This window comes from Passer domesticus, chromosome Z (assembly GCF_036417665.1).
Source record: "Passer domesticus isolate bPasDom1 chromosome Z, bPasDom1.hap1, whole genome shotgun sequence".
Taxonomy (NCBI): domain Eukaryota; kingdom Metazoa; phylum Chordata; class Aves; order Passeriformes; family Passeridae; genus Passer; species Passer domesticus.
In genome coordinates this window covers 51,928,331-51,944,728 of record NC_087512.1, presented here as the reverse complement: position 1 = coordinate 51,944,728, position 16,398 = coordinate 51,928,331, and the positions used below count along the sequence as shown (strand labels likewise).

At 48.5% G+C, this 16,398-nt stretch overlaps 1 long non-coding RNA gene across 1 annotated transcript; it reads right to left on the bottom strand.

Annotated features, from left to right (window-relative positions):
• Window positions 1-859: 859 nt before the first annotated feature.
• Window positions 860-4,498, bottom strand: LOC135290888 (uncharacterized). Its single transcript, XR_010353715.1, has 3 exons — window positions 4,291-4,498; window positions 2,380-2,517; window positions 860-1,022 (listed from the first exon to the last, which is right to left on the bottom strand). It is a non-coding gene; the product is annotated as an uncharacterized LOC135290888 (long non-coding RNA).
• Between the last annotated feature and the right edge of the window lie 11,900 nt (window positions 4,499-16,398).

Genomic DNA, 16,398 nt, shown 5'->3' with positions numbered 1-16,398 from the left:
GCTACGCTTCCCCTCGGGAGCAGCCAGCTGCCACCTGGGCTCTGAGAGCGGAGGATTCGCCCGCTGCCAGGAAGAGGCACCCAGGGCCCGGCTGCTGCCTCTTGCAGCTCCCAGGGCCTCCTTCCAGCCTGCCTCTGCCCAGGCTCAGGCTGCTCCGGGCTCTGCCAGGCCTCTGCTGGGGCTGCACCCCGGGCAAGGCCGGGCCCGCTCTCACCTCACACTCGCTGGCAGCTCTGCACCAGAGGAGACCTTTCAGAGCCCCCTCTCTGATCCTTCTGCTTTCTCACTTGAGCAAGGCTCTCCTCCAGCCAAACAGATTGCACTTGGGGATATAAATCCAAGTGGCAGGAACCCAAATGTTCTTGAGTCACAACTGAAAGCCTATAACCACACAGGATATTGGGGCTGCCCTATTCTTCCTTTGGATTTTCCTGCAAATGTCATTTTCTGCCTCAAAAAGATGTACCACAGCTGAACAAAAACAGACCAGTGGGCCATATTCCAAAGGCAGAGTGGTCTGGATAGGATGAATGAAGAAGAGCCTTCCTTACTGTCACACCATGCCAAAGACACTGTAAGGGTGACTTTCCACCTCAAATAAACAACAAACAAATCAAAAGGAAATATTGAGCTTATTCACAGAGTGAAAAGGAAGGAAATTTCAAGGCAAGTTGTGGTTTCAGAAACTTTATTCAATTCCAATCCTACTCTACACTCCTATTAGACAATCTTACCCTAACCATCACCCTAACCCTAGTCCTAACCCTAACCCTAGTCCTAACCCAAACCCTAACTGTAACCCTAGTCCTAACCCTAACCCTAGTCCTAACCTTAACCCCAACCCTAACCCTAACCCTAGTCTTAACCCTAACCCTAGTCCTAACCTACAATCCTACTCTAAACTGGTTGAGGAGTAAATGGTCCTGATGTGATTATAACTTTCTTGTCTCCTTCCTCTTCTTCACTGAAACAATCAGTGGCACGAGGCTGGACGCAGGCTCAGCAGATGTTACAAATGGATGCTGCCCAAAGGAAAAAAGAAAATCAACAAAAATCAATGAACCATGACTTTCCAAGCTCAGTGCTTCACAGGATTCCCCTGGCTCCTAGAAAGATCCAGAAAGATGGACCATCTGAGCCTCCATCTTTATGTGCAGGACCTTGCCATCACAGGCAAACCTGGCCCAGAATCCCACTCATCCATTTATTCTGGTTGCTTCATCTTGCTGTGATTTTTGCCCTGCCAGTGCTCTAGAAATGGTACTTTCTGTCCCTGGGGTTTCCTCCTTTCAGGAAACTCCACTGACTCACATAGGTCTCTACCTCTGAAAGACAGGCACTGTGCTGATTTCCACAGGGACACAGAGCAGTGTCTACCTTTCCATGCCCTGCCCCTCCTGTGCTGGATGGCACCTTCCTTCCCAGCAGGGACAGCCCAGTGGCACTGAGTGCTGCACTTCCCTCTCTGCCACACAACCTGGCAGTAACCCTGGGGCAGTTCCTGTCTGCTTGAGCGTGCCAGGCAGCAGATGGGGCTGGGACAAGTCCCTCTCAGCTCTCCCTGTTTGCGTGCCAGAAACCTGTAAGGGTGGGGTGGGGGCACAAACCAGGGCCCCTCAGAGGCTCACAGTGAGCCCCCACAGCCCCTCCTGCCCACAGCCAAATCTCTGACCACTCGGCCAGGCCTGGCTTCCTTGGGTTCCTGCACCACCTTTGCATGTCTCTGTACCCTGCATTGCTCTACTTCAATTCTTTTGCCATTAGATAAAAGGGAGCACACCACCAAATTACAAAACAGGGCAACAGAAACAGTCAGTGGACAGAGCATCTCTCTTCTGAGGACAGGCTGAGAGACCTGGAGTTATTCAGCCTGGAGAAGAACAGGCCCCAGGGAGACTTCATTGCTATGTTCCAGTATTTCAAAGGGGATTCTCAGGAAGTAGAGGACACCTTTTTTAACAGTTGCAATAGGACATGAGATAATATTTACAATATATAATGGGGGTTGAGTCATATTAGGTCTAAGGAAGATCTTGTTTACTTGGAGCATGATGCAACCCTGGCACAGGTTGCCCTTAGAGCTGGCAGGTGCCCCATCCCTGGGCAGGGATGGGACAAACATTCCAGGGTAGGTGGGAAGGGGCTCTGAGCAATCTGATCTCTTTAAAGATGTCCCTGCTCATTGCAGGACACTTGCACCAGATGACCTTTCCAGGGCTCTGCCAGCCCAGCTCAGTCTAGGATTCTTCACCGTTTTCATTTGAAGAGCACCAAGAGTGGAGGTGAGGAGGAAGGGGGCTCATCTGATGCCTTGGACTTGCGTGGAGGAGGAGCCCATCCCTCGCACCCTGTTTCACCTGCAGCCCCTTTGCATTTTACCTGCAGGAGATCCTTGGCAGACCAGCGCCGTGCCTCATCTGTCTGCAGGCAGCAGCTCAGGAAGTCACGCAGGCAAGGAGAAAACAGGTTGGGCTGCTGCAGCTTTGGTATCCCTCATATGGCTATCAGGAGTTGAGGCTGGGGAAAAAGGAAACAGGAGGCTCCACCTGCTTCTTTCCTGCTGTAACCGCTCTCCCTGAGCCCATTCTACAGTGGCAGATTCTGCCCTGGCAGAGACCCAGAGATGCCTTTCCTTTACCAACCAAAAACCCAAACCCCGATGCAGCCACAGCTTTTCCAACATTCAGCAGATCTTGCCTTGGCAGCTGATTTCATTGAGTGACCTACCCAGTGGGAACTACATCACCAAAACCATGTTTTGTTTCTCTGAAGATTCACACCAGCCTGACAGGATATTTGGAAGGGGAAGTTTGCTCTCTCTATACTATCTCCAAGAATTATTACATGAAAATAATCTCTGCCGTGCTTGTTGGTCCCTTAAGCACAGCTGCCATAAAACAAAAATCAGCAAGCTGGGGTTTTTTTTCTCCTCTTGAAAAAAATGCAGATGCAGAATCCATCTAAAATAGACAGCAATAACAATGGAAAGAGGCCTTGGAGTCTCCATGAAAATGCCTGCCACAATAGTAACAGCTCTGTGCTGGTGGCACTGAAACAGATGGTGACCAAAGAGACTTTCTTCTTCAACCCAGAGGAAAATTTCCTTCACTTTTCCCACACCACCAGAGGTCACAAAGAGGGTTTTATCCAGTCTCTCTGCAGCTGAGCTCAGCCACTGGACATGGTGGGGAGCTGGAGTCCTCACTGCCATTAGAACTGTGCAGCCCAGGGACGGCCCTGCTCCTGTGCTGAAGAAACACAGCACCAGCGCCGACTGCCCACGGTGGATCCCAGCCCAGGCACCTGGCTGCAAGCTCAGCAACTTGTTAAAGTAACATGAAACAGCCAAGGGTTGGCATACAATTCCAACTGCAGTCAGAGCAAAACACATCCTAAACTTATCCAGGCCACCCACACACATGACTGAACAATGTACAGATGATTTGAAAGCCTGAAAGTTTTGAAGACCCACACGACTTTGAAAATATGCTACTGTATGGAGGAAAATAGATGTGCTTTGGTTAATGAAGGGAAAAGCAAGCAGAACTGCTTGGGCATTGCTTTGGGGTTTTTTTCTCCTTTTTCTTTTTCTTTTTCTTTTTCTTTTTCTTTTTCTTTTTCTTTTTCTTTTTCTTTTTCTTTTTCTTTTTCTTTTTCTTTTTCTTTTTCTTTTTCTTTTTCTTTTTCTTTTTCTTTTTCTTTTTCCTTTTTCTTTCTCTTTTTCTTTTTCTTTTCTTTTTTCTTTTTCCTTTTCTTTTCCTTTTCTTTTCCTTTTTTTTTTCTTTTCATTTTCTCTTTCTTTTCCTCTTCCTTTCCCTTTTTCTCCTTCTTTTCCTTTTTTTTATTTCCATTTTCTCTTCATTTTCCTCTTCCTTTTAAATTTCCTTTTTCCTTTTTCTTTTTCCTTAAAAATGAAACTAGGACGATTCAATCTCCATTTTGAAGGATACGTATCACATATCCAACCATTCCACTGAAAAATTTCTTTCCTTCACAGACAGAGTTCCACCATTGTTCGAAACACAAATGAGAAATGTCAGGCATGCCTGGAGGCCAAAATGGCAGGTTTCTGAACTGTTTAGGTATCCGAACTGCTTAGGTTTCTGAACTGCCACTTCCCTTCTGATGCAACCAAATCTACAGCAGGTGCTGATGTGCTGCAGGGACATTTTTAGAAGGGCACCTTGGTGGAAGTGGTGCCAGCAGATGGCAATGGGATTTTGTCCAATGGCACACAGGACATGGGACAGGTGAGAAAGACAGCGGGATCAGTGAGTATTTGCTCCTTACCGTGCCAGGAGTTTCATTCCAGCAAGGAACTTCTCGTTCCACCATTTCAATGCCCACGATTCCAAAAGACCATATGTCCACTTTGGGGCCATATGGTTGACCTGTCACCACTTCAGGCGCCATCCACCCAGAAGTGCCGGCCATGGAGCTCCGTCTACTCTGCTCAGGGGGGAGCTGAGCAAAGAGGCCAAAGTCAGCTGTGGAGGAAACAACAAACCATCAAAGCCAGCTCCAGTTAGGAAAGCAAGCAAAAGAATTCCCCACTCGCAGTCTAAGAATGTGCTGTTGAATCTCCTGGAGAACTGTCCACCCTTGGTTTCCTTGGGGCTTTAGCCAAGGAAGTATGGAATTGGCCACTTCCAGAAAAACCCAGGTTTTTTAACACTGCTCACAGCACTGGCCTTTATTCCCTTGAAGCTTGAGATGGAAGTTTGAGCTCCAGACTCCCTCTGGAAGGGGCACACAGAGACCAACACCACTCCTGACTTCTTGTGGTTCCTTGTCATACCTCTGTGCACATTGCAACCATGTCAGCAGCTCACAGCGGGTGTCCCTGCACTGCCACCAGCACCATTTCTGGGGAGCTGGCAGTCACTCAAAGCAGCCCCACACCCACATCCCTGGAATGCTGCACCTGACCAAGAATACACTGACCCAGCTTAACAGAGCCATCGGTTCTGAGAAGGATGTTGTGGCTCTTCACATCTCGGTGGATCACATGGTTTGAGTGAAGAAAATCCAGTCCTCGCAGGCACTGAGAGAGGAAACAGAAACAGGAGGGCAAAAACTAGTGCTGTGATTTCATCACACAAGAAAGGAAACAGCTCTAAAAGATTCCCTTTCCCCAGGGGAATGGGGAGTAATGGCAGAACACAGTGCCACTGAGAGGAAGAGCTTGCTCCTGCAACACTTGCAGAACAGGACCTTTCTGAGGAAAGGCATGTCAGCTTTTGAAAGAGCAACGGCACCTGCTGTTGTAGACTGTCCCCTGCAAACCAGCCAGGATGACTGCTGCTGCAGTGGACGTGCTTTCTCCATGGAGAGGTCAAAGGAGGCTTTTTGCCAAGAAAGAAAAAGTCCCTCCCTTTGGTAAGAAGTGGATCACTTTTGGGTGGGAGGCTGCATGACAAAGGTTTATTGCTGGCCTCAGCACAGGCTTGGAAGTATCACATCAGTCACCTTCCTGAAGCAAAGAGCATTTTGGCTGCCCTACTACCCTTTTCAGCTGAGGACTGAGAGAAATGAGTCTTTTTCCTTTGCTGATCATTTAAAGTCCTGCCACCAGCACCTTTGCTTTTACAGGCAATGAATGCAGAGCACACAGGCTCGAGGCAAACGTTTAGAGAGGCAAATAGAAATACAAGAGGCAGAGCTAGAATACAACAGCAGGAGATAAGAGTAGAGGAACTGAATAGAGTGAGTGCAGGGATCCTGGCAGGCATTTCACTTGAGATGCTTCTACTTGCCCAAAGCATAGCAGCAACACAGAAACAAAGCTTGGCACATGAAACCTCTCCTGTTCTGAGCCCCTGTTTCCCAGACAATCCTGCCCAAGCCCTCAGCAGCACAGATGGGATTGCTGACCTCCCGACTGATGGCTGCCATCAGAGACTGCAGCTTGTCCCTGTCAGCCAAGAGTCATTGACTGTGAGCAAATGAAAAGAACAGATTTACAAGGGATACAGACAGTTTGTTTCAATCCTCCATCTGAGTCACCATGTTCCACTCTAAAAACACCTCAAGAAACAGGGAGAGCAGGAACAGGCCAGCAGGAATCAGTTTGGATGACTGCTGGCCAGAAGGCCAAAGGACAAGTCCCACTGTCCAGGGCAGCAGCTGAGATTCAGCACAGCAGGAAATGTCCTTCAGAGTGACTGTGATCCACACTAGAGCAGGATGGCACTCAGAGGCACGGCCCCATTCCCTGCTGCTCTGCAGTGGAAAGGCAAGAAGGGCAGAAAGCACCAGTTTGGTGACTGCAGTAGCTGTCCATCCTTCACTCACTTGCTTTTGTAGAGCCTGAGGGAGGGGATTAGCGTTCTCTCTGACGATTTTCATTTCTTCCTCCAGCCTCTTCTCCCAAGCCTTGATCTTATCTTCAGTTTTCTGCAGCTCTGCCTGCAGGCATTCCTTGATATTCTGTAAACAAGGAGGGAGAGGACGTTTCCTGAGTGGAGTGGCTGCCACTCTTTCACTCACCTGTTTTTGTTAATCGCCGCTGTGCTGATGGAGATTGTCCTCTTGAATTCTTCTCATGTCTTCCTTCTTCTTCCGCTTCACTGCCATGATGGCACTCTGAGCTTCGGGCAGCTCTGCTTGTGGCTCTGCCTTGATGTTCTGTACACACAAATGTACAGACCCACTTGTGCTTCCTACCTGCATCTGCTTCCAATGTAACTCTTCTGTCCCAGCGCTGGTCTCTGCAGATTCCAAGGCTCTGTGCTTTCAGTGCCTGTGGGACTCCTGGCCTCCTCAGGCCCAAGAGCTCTGTTTTATGCCCCTCTTCCTGCCCTTCCCTCTGTCACCTGGCCAGTCAGGCTTACCTGGCCATTCTGCTGTGGCTCTTCCACCTGCTGCCTGAGCTGCTCTTCCTGCTCTCGGGCTGGGAACAGCTCTCCCTGAGCCTGGCATGGCATCTCTGAGAAAGCCGTCTGTGCCTGCTCATTCTCTACAAGGACCTGCACAGAAAGCAAGAGAAGATGGGTTTCAACTTGCCATACAACATTTGTGGGCCAAGACTCAAAGGCTGATGGGCTCACACATTCCCAAAGCTCTGTGCTGCTGCTTTCTTGGGTCATTCTCTGCCCGAGGGGAGGCACAGATTCCAAAGTGACCCTGGCACTACAATCAGAGACCATCTGGCACTGAAGCTCCAACAGCCTGTCAGGCAGCTGACAGGGGAGGTGTGGCATTTCTCAAGGCTCTGGTGAGGGCCTCCCTCTGCTTCTGCCATGTCCTCTTTGTCTTTCAGTAGTGACTGACACCCAGCCCTGTCCCACAGCTGCATCCTGGCTCTGCAGGTGGCTTCCTGGCTGAGCTCTCTCTTGTTAGAAATCCTGGTCATTCAGGAGATAAGGATGCCTGCAAAGATCCTCTGATGGAGGTCACAGAGCCTCTATGGCCACCTCAGTATATGGAAGAGGACCAAGGTGTTTCTTCTCCCTCTTTTGTCAGCTGAGAATTCTGACCAGCAGTAACAGAGACTCTCATAAGGTCCCAATAACGAATGCACTTACACACCCCTGGGGATGCCAGTGAAGGAAAGCATGTGTCATGTAATGCATGTATGAGCAGAGTCACCAAACACCACCTAACCATGGAATTGTTCCACCTCTCTAGGACAGGAAGAAATTTAAAGAATTAACTGGGGACTTCAGGGCAGAAGAGGCTGGAGGAGGAAAACAGCTCTGAGGGGAAAAAAACCACCATGTCTGGAGGGGGAAACATCTCTGTCTGCTCAGAATCAGTTGTCAGAAGATGTCTAATCCTCTCCTGAAAGGTATGCTTTAGGTGAGCTTTGCACCTCCAACACCTTTGGAGCAGGATGGGGAAGATTCACTTAAGTAAACATTAGATGGATAGATAGATAGATAGATAGATAGATAGATAGATGGATAGATTAGAAAGATAGGTTGATCTCACTACTATAATCTCTCTTTACTGTTGTCTCTGTTGCTACACACATCAAAATTTGGTAGGCAGTGCCATGGTCAGCAGCAATCCTGAGGTTGCTGTTTTGTTGCTTCAATAAACCACACTCTTGGGGAATCTGGAGCCTGTAGGTCCTTATGGAAAGTGATCTGACCAGAGCATTACACTGGGAACTTCACTCGTTGTGCATCTGTGCCGGAACAAGTTCTTCTCTTGGACTTGACTGCACTGATGGTGCTAAAGTGGCTGTAATGAGAAATAAAGCCCAGCCCCTCCCAGCTCTCCTGATCTCTGAGGACCATCATAACATCACTCTAGGACATTCCACCTCTTATCCCCATATTGTCAACTTACTACCAAACCTCATGCATTTTTTTCACGTAAAAACTTCCATCTGCTCCCCCCAAAAAATTACAAATTATCCCCATCATGCCCCCATCATGTACCCATACCAGACTACTGAATCCAGGCCCCAGACTACGGAGCTGCAGGATTCCCCACTTCCATTTTAATCACTCAAAATTCCATCTTTCACTTGCTCAGACCTTTGACACTTACACATTTCCTTCATTTCACATCTGTATGGTTTAATATACACACAATGGCAGTAACATCCAGCAAACAGTGATATTTGCATGTGATTCTCACCACACAATCAGATCTCCCTGAGGTACACGTCATGTTGTTCCATCTCTCTGCATGATCCACCATGTGCAAGCTGATCCCTGAGCAAAGACAATCCCACAAATGGTTTGTCTGTACTCAAGGCAGAACTGATCCACACTGTCTTCCCTAACAAACCTCAGACCTCTGTACCACTGGGACTTTATCTCCCTCTTTTGTATTCAGGGACAGTTGAAGAGCTTTACATTCAGCAAGTTGGCTTGATCCACCCTCTCCTTTAGTGGCCTCTGCGACCTCTGGTGTAGGGCTCCATACGGCTGCTTTCCACTTCCGATTCATTCCTACGACGCAACAGGAACCGTCAGTGAAAAGAGCATAGCGTGTTTCCTCTGCTGGCAGTTGGTTGTATGGTGCAGCTTCTTAAGGCCGTGTCACTGGTTCTTCTTCTTCATCTGTGACACCAAAATTTTCACTTTTGGGCCAATTTGTAATTACTTCCAGAATCCCAGGGCGATTCAGTTTACCAATACGGGTGCACTGTGTGATAAGAACAATCCACTTGCTCCATGTAGCACTAGTGGCATGGTGGGTGGAGGGAACCTTGCCTTTGAACATCCACTCCAGCATGGGTAGTCGGGGTGCCAGGAGGAGTTGTGCTTCTGTACCAATAACCTCTGCTCTGAGGTGGCTTGGACTCTTTCATAGGCAGCCAAGATTTCTTTCTCTGTTGGAGTGTAGTTTGCTTCAGACCCTCTGAGGCTTCAGCTCCAAAATCCCAGTGGTCGACCCCGAGTCTCCCCAGGCACCTTCTGCCAAAGGCTCCCGGACAAGCCATGGTCCCCAGCTGCAGAGTGAAGCATGTTCTTCTCATCTTGTCCTGTCCTGGGCTGAGACTGGGCCAAGGGCTACCACATAAGCGATCTCCTGCTTAATCTGGGCAAAAGCTTGCTGCTGCTCAGGGCCCCAGTGGATATCGTTCTTCTTGCAGGTGACCAGGTAAAGAGGGCTCACAATCTGACTGTACTCAGGAATATGCATTCTCCAAAAGCCCATGGCACCTAGGAAAGCTTGTGTTTCCCTCTTCTTGGTTGGTGGAGACATAGCTGCAATCTTGTTGATGACATCCGTAGGAATCTGATACTGTTCATCTGACACTTGCCAGGATCCTAGAATCCTGGATTACTTCTGGGATGTGAATCTCACAAGCTGGTCCCTTAACTTTGCTCTTTTTGATGGCAAAACCCGCTCCCAGAAGGATTTGGATGATTTTCTCTCCTTTCTCAAACACTTCCATGTGTGTTCCCCTACACAATGATGTCATCAATATACTGTAGGTGTTCTGGAGCCTCACCCTTTTCTAGTGCAGTCTGGGTCAGTCCATGGCAGATGGTAGGACTGTGCTTCCATCCCTGGGGCAGTGGGTTCCAGGTGTACTGCACTCCCCTCCACATGAAAGCAAACTGAGGCCTGCATTCTGCTGCCAGAGGAATGGAGAAAAATGCATTGGCAATATCGATAGTGGTGTACCACTTCGCTGCCTTGGGCTCAAGCTCCTACTGGAGCTCTAACATGTCTGGCACGGCAGTGTTCAGTGGTGGAGTCACTTCATTCAATGCACGGCAGTCCACCGTCAGTCTCCGTCCTCCTTCAGATTTACACACAGGCCAAATGGGGCTGGTGAAGGGTGAGTGGGTTTTGCTGACTGCCCCTTGGCTCTCCAGCTCTCAGATCTTTTTTTAGATGGGGATCACAGCATCTCGAGTGGTTCTGTACTGTCTGCAATGCACTGTTGAAGTGGCACTTGGTACCTGTTGCTCTTGTCCCTCCAGAAGTCCTATTGAAGATGGATTCTTGGACAGTCCAGGCAAGGTGTTCAATTGCTGGATGCCCTCTGTCACTACAGCTGCTATCCTGAATGCCCACCTGAGTCCTTTTGGGTCTTTGAAATACCCACTTTGGAGGTAATCTGTGCCCAAAATACATGGGGCCTCTGGGCCAGTCACAATAGGCCAGTCACAATAGGCCAGTCACAATAGGGTGTTTCTTCCACTCATTTCCAGTCAGGCTCCACCAAAGTAAAATCCTGTGATCCCCCAGTCACACCAGCGATGGAGACAGATTCTGTCCCCACATGTCTTGATGGGATTAATGTGCACTGCGCACCAGTATCAACTAAAGCTTTATACTCTTGTCGTTCCAGTGTGCCAGGCCAATGAATCCACACAGTCCAAAACCCACGTTTTTCCCTAGCTTCTACCTGGCAAGAGGCAGGGCCCCTCTAAGCCTGGTTATCCTTCTTTCCTTGGGCACATGTCTTGGAGATTCCTTCGGGCATATCATCATCATACCTGGCAGTTTGGCTATGGGCAGCTGCAGCTGCTTTCCTTGTGGTGGTACATTCTCTCTGAGTCTTGCCTTCCTTCAATTCATGCACCCGTTGTGCCAGAGCAGCAGCAGATTTTCCGTCCCATCTCCTCATGTTGTCTCTGCAATGGCGCAGGAAGAACCACAGCTCAGCTCCTGGGGTGGACCTTCTCTCACCGTTGGGGGAACGTCTGCATTGGATTCCAGAACCTCTGATCTGCACTGCTGAGATTTGGAGAAGATCTTCCTTAATCTCCTCCCTGAGTTTCTTATGATTCTCCTCTATGCTGTCCTCCAATTTCTGCAGACGTGTTTGCACTGCTGCGATTCTGGCACGTGTTGGGCCATGTACAGCATCTGCATATGCTCAGAGCTTCTTTGTCATATTGAGCACAGTCCCATCCCTGTCATCCTGCTTCATTATTGCTAAAGACAAAGCGTATTTGTGTGGCCCAAGTTGTACAAGCTTTTGCCACATCACAGATGTACATGGTACCAAGTCTGGATTCCTAGTTGTTACGTCATCTGAGAAGACAATCTCTGCCACTGCCATTTCTCTCAGGCATCGCATCCCTTGTTCTATAATCCTCCACTGGGTTTGCTGCACGTAGAGATCATCTGCACACAGGTATCTTTGTGCTACACTTTCCAGAACCCAGAGGTGCCCAGAGGTGTCTTGGTTTGGAAAGACACGTGTCTGCTAAGGAAGGCAGAAGCCCCACCATCACCCCTCACCCCTCGCCCCACCACTGCCAATTGCTATAAATTTTAAATTAAGGGGCCCTCAGGCAAAACATATGGGAGCAGGAAATAACAGTTCTTTAATAGAGAAGAAAATAAAAAGATAAAATAAACAGTGCAGTAAAGCAAAACAACACTGGCAGAGTCAGAACACAACCTGACACCCTGTTGGTCAGGGTGCTGGTAGCAGTCCAATTGGAAATGTGGTTGCTGTCCTCCTGGAGTGTCAGGTGTGGTTTTGCTGGAGCAGGGATCCTGTAGAAGGGTGTAGTCTTCCTCTGATGATCCAGTGGAAGAGGCAGCTGTTCCTCTGGGAAATCCAGTGGAGAAGCCCGGCTGGTGTTCCAGAATCTCCAGATTACATCTGGGTAGAATGGTTGGCTCTCCCTCTGGGCAGAGCATCTCACAATGGGATGCTCCAGTTCTTCTCAGCCACGCAGTGACATTCAACAGCCTGTTATCAGCAGGTATCTCCCTGGAGGGAGGAGTGGTTGTGGAAAAGATGAGGAAAACTGCCCACTTAACAGAAGACAACTGCCCTACAGATGGCAAAGGAATTCAATTTACTTGACAATCCAGGACAAGAGGTTGTGAGGGTTAGACCCCCTCATCATTCCTTGGTCAATGACAGGATCCTGTAACAGGGATCCCAAATGCCTCGCTTCAGTGCCATCCAGAATTGCAGCCTCGCCTGCAGCATCCCAAAGATGGACTAACCAGGTAATTATGGATTCATCAGATAGTCGGGTGTAATCCTTCCTTAGGCCACAAAGGTCCTTCAGGGAGAAGGACTCAACATTGGCTTCTGATCTTGCGCCTGTTGCTTTGACTCCTGATTTTATGTCAGGAAGCGCTGAGGGTCTTTCTCCTGCATCATCATCATCATCATCATCATCTACTGGTCGATCGGTCTTGTCTGTGCACCTTCTGCTTCTAGTGCTAGTAGCAACAGCCATTGGTTGAGGCTTATTGTCTGGTTTAGCTGCTGGCTTAGGCTGGCTCTCTGGTTTAACTGCTGGCTTCGAGCCTGGGGTGTTGGCTGCAGCCTGAGTGACTGGGATAGCTGCTGATTTATCTCCCTGCCCCCTTTCTTCTGTCTGCTGCCCTAGAGTATCTAGCAGTGTGCGACAAGCATACACCAGCCCAGCTCACTGCAATGATCCTTTTCTCCTTAGGATCACCATGGTACTTCTCTTTCAGGTATTTCCCCACCTCAGCCGGGTTCTGAATTTGTTCATGGGGAAAGTCCCAGACTACAGGGTCAGAGAATTCCTTCAGGATTTGGCCCATATCCTCCCACTTCCCACACCACTCAGGACTTTCCATGCCTGGGTCTACTCCTGGGTCAGGGGTCTCATCAGCCCCTCTAGAAAGCTCAGCCCTCATTCTAAAGCTGTAGACTGTATAGAGGAAGCTTACCAGATTAAATACCAGAAAGATGGTCTCTCCAACATGCAGGGGAAAGTGAACATTCTCTAACAGGGATGTAACAGATTCAGAGGAGAAGAAGGAAAGCAAAGGCTGAAAAGCCTCATCCCCTGCTCGTCCTCTAACAAACTGGGTGCATAACCATAACTGTGAATCATACATACCTGGAACAGACTTTAGCACCTTTATAAACTTCCTACAAGTCATTACCCCAAGCCCAGCCCAACAGCTATTCTAGTCAGTGCCCCTCTACTGCAAAAAAACCCTAGGTATTAGGGACAATAGTGGAGCTATTTCCGGATAAGGGAATAAACTTAGGGACCATAGAGGTATTAAGACCTCAAAAAAACCTAGGGACCAGCAAGACATGCAAGCTTCCACCCCAGGAGACATTATGCATTCAAACTAACTGCTTTATCCCAGTAGAGAGTAATTGCAACCAAAATGCAATCAGAACAGGGATTTTTCTACTCTCTCAAGCCACCCATTGGGTGCCAATCATTTCTCTTGGTTCAGGGAAAATTTGGGAGACAACTTCTAAAAGGGGCCCCTCCAGAAAGCAAACCCACAACCAGTTCAGGAAGGATTTCCTAGGAGAGAAGTGAAAAGAACCTGTTTATTTAACAGGCAAAAGCAGTCCCCAGCACACAAAATTAACAATACCAGATGATAAAACTCATTTGCTGCTCTGAAGAGATGACAAATTCAGAAAGTCTCTCTGGTGGGTGGTCGCTCTGTTTTCAGTCCCTCCGGCACTGGGAAAGGGTGCAGAGTGGGCCGTGGCAGGCTGCAAAGTGTGAGCTCTCGGTGGTTCCCTGGGTCCCGATCTGGAGCAGGTTCAAATGGTTCCAAGAAAAGGGAAAGAAAAACAGTCCAGGGAACACTCGGACTGCCTCAGCTAGCTAAACTAACTAACTAACTAAAAAGCAAAAGGAGCACGGTGTTCTGCCCTGTCCACGCCCAGACATCAGCAGTGGAGTTCTGTGTTCCAGCAGACTGTGGGGGAGAGTGCAGCTGATAACGAAACTCTGTGCTCCTTCTTCCCCGCCGTCACTGTCCAAGCCAGTCTTGAATGCACAGAATATAACATCCAGCATAAACAGAAGAGACAACTCGGGACACAAGCATCATAAGGTCACCTCAAGACAATAGGGTAATTGGCTTATGATGTAAAATAACTCTCAGGTCATTGCTTTAAAGATTTGCTCTCTTCCCTTCCTTTAACCTTTCTGTTCCTGAGAGCCAATACGTATTTGTAAATGATAAAGAAGTTCCAAGGTATCAAATGATAAAGAAGTTCCAAGTATCAATCCAGTGGATTACTGATTTTAAACTAAAAATTAAAAGTGTACACATGCCTCATTTCCTAGAAAAAGAAGAACAAAAGAGAAATCTCATTTTTTATTCATGGGCATTAGTCAGATTTAATGGAAATATTGCACAGAAAATAAAATCGAATTTGGTTAGATTTTAAACCAGCCCTGCAATTCTCATCCTTACTAGTTTTAGCAAAGTGTCTCCATATTATAGGTACCTTAGAAAATAATTTGAAATCAATTTCTATGGAACCGTGCTGTTGTAAAACAACTACAATTTCTTGAGTTTACCCTTTCTTCACACAGACGAGTGTTACAAACATATAAAATTACAAACATATATGTGTGCGTATCTATCTATATATGTATATAAATCTGCGAAAGGAGAGAATGCGTAGCTCTAAATGCTGAGCACTCCCTTTTAAACACAGATGGTACTTAATGCAGAGAGAGTCCAAGAAATTAAACATCCAGTATTAGCAGTGGGCCAATTAGTTCTGAGGTCTTATAATTTTTTAATTTATGATCAGGTTGCTTCCTGCAGTGGGTGGAGCTCAAGAAGGCAAAGAGAGCCTGCAGGGCAGGTGGCTGTGCTGTGACTGCAGCAGCAGGAGGGGTCACCTCGGGGCTCAGGAGGGGCTCCGTTGTCCATCCGCGATGTGCCCGCTCCTCCTGCGTCCTGCGAGTCCTTCCCTGGCAGTGACAGCGGGAGCTGCTCCCTGCCGCCGGCCGGCTCCTCTGCCTGGAGTCCCTCCGAGCTGTGCAGTACAAGCTCCCTCTTGCCTGGAGCCAAATGCGTGCCTGCGCCTTGGGCTGGCTTTGCCAGCTCTCTTTTTCCAAGCGTGTGACTCCCAGGCTTCTGCCCCAGCCCAGGGATGTTTGTTATTTCCATCCCCAGCTAGTTTGACACGGTGAACCATTGTGGTTTTACCTAAGAGGTGAATCAGTAAGACTGTGGTGCTTTCTTGTACACAATGTCCTGTTAGGACCAAGAAGAAGCTGCTCCTGCAGTTTGGCTTGTGGCTGTTCCTGCACCATTTGCTCCACACGGCATGACCAAACAAAGTCTATCCTTTGCTTTACTAAGTTTAGGCTACAGCTTAGTGCAAATACATGTTAAAAGAGAAGAAATGCCATAAATCCCCTTACATTTTTCCCCTCCCTAGCCAGGGTGCTGCCTAAGGGGGTTCTGGAGATGGACCACAACTCTCAGACAAATACCCTCAGACGGATGTTTCACAGACAAGACAGGTCTCTTACCCACAGCTGGACACACCTGTGAGGAATTGGGTGCCACGGCCTGTCACACACTCATCAAAGTTTCAGGATCAGTGAAGAAATAGGGACAAACATTGATGTGGTCGCTCATCACGGAAATGAGAAGTGCCCCAAAGCCAATGTCAGTTGAAAAGGGAAATTCATTACAGACTGCTGCAACTGCACTGCTTAGACAGAGCGACCACTGCCTGATACAAGGTGGCTGCAGAAAGGGGCAGCAGAGTGGTGCCAATCTCTAAACAGAGAAATATCCATTTCAGTTCCCACAATCGAGTATGTCACGGGTTACTGAGCGCTGCCTACAGCTCTCTGTGTGTGTCTGTCTGTAAAGAACAAAACATGGACTGAATTATCTGCATATCCACAGAGCAGGAGCTCTGCTCCCAGTGGAGTCCCGGAGCTTTCTCAGCAGGCCTTGGCAGCCAGTGCTGAGCCAACGTGTGGCTCTGCTGCCATCCCAAATCTGCGCTTCCCGTGCCCAGCCTGAGTGCAGGTGGGGCATGTGCTGGCTATGGCCGGAGATTTCCATGGCCCAAATCCTCCAGCATTTCCATCTGCTCATGGCTTGGGGTAGCACAAATCACAAAACCCCCATCACAGATGACAAATGGCATTTCTTGCAGACTGCCACACTGCTGATGGACAAACACACGATGTAGCTGCTGCTCTCTGTGAAGAGAGCTGCGGCTACAACTCACGAGAACCA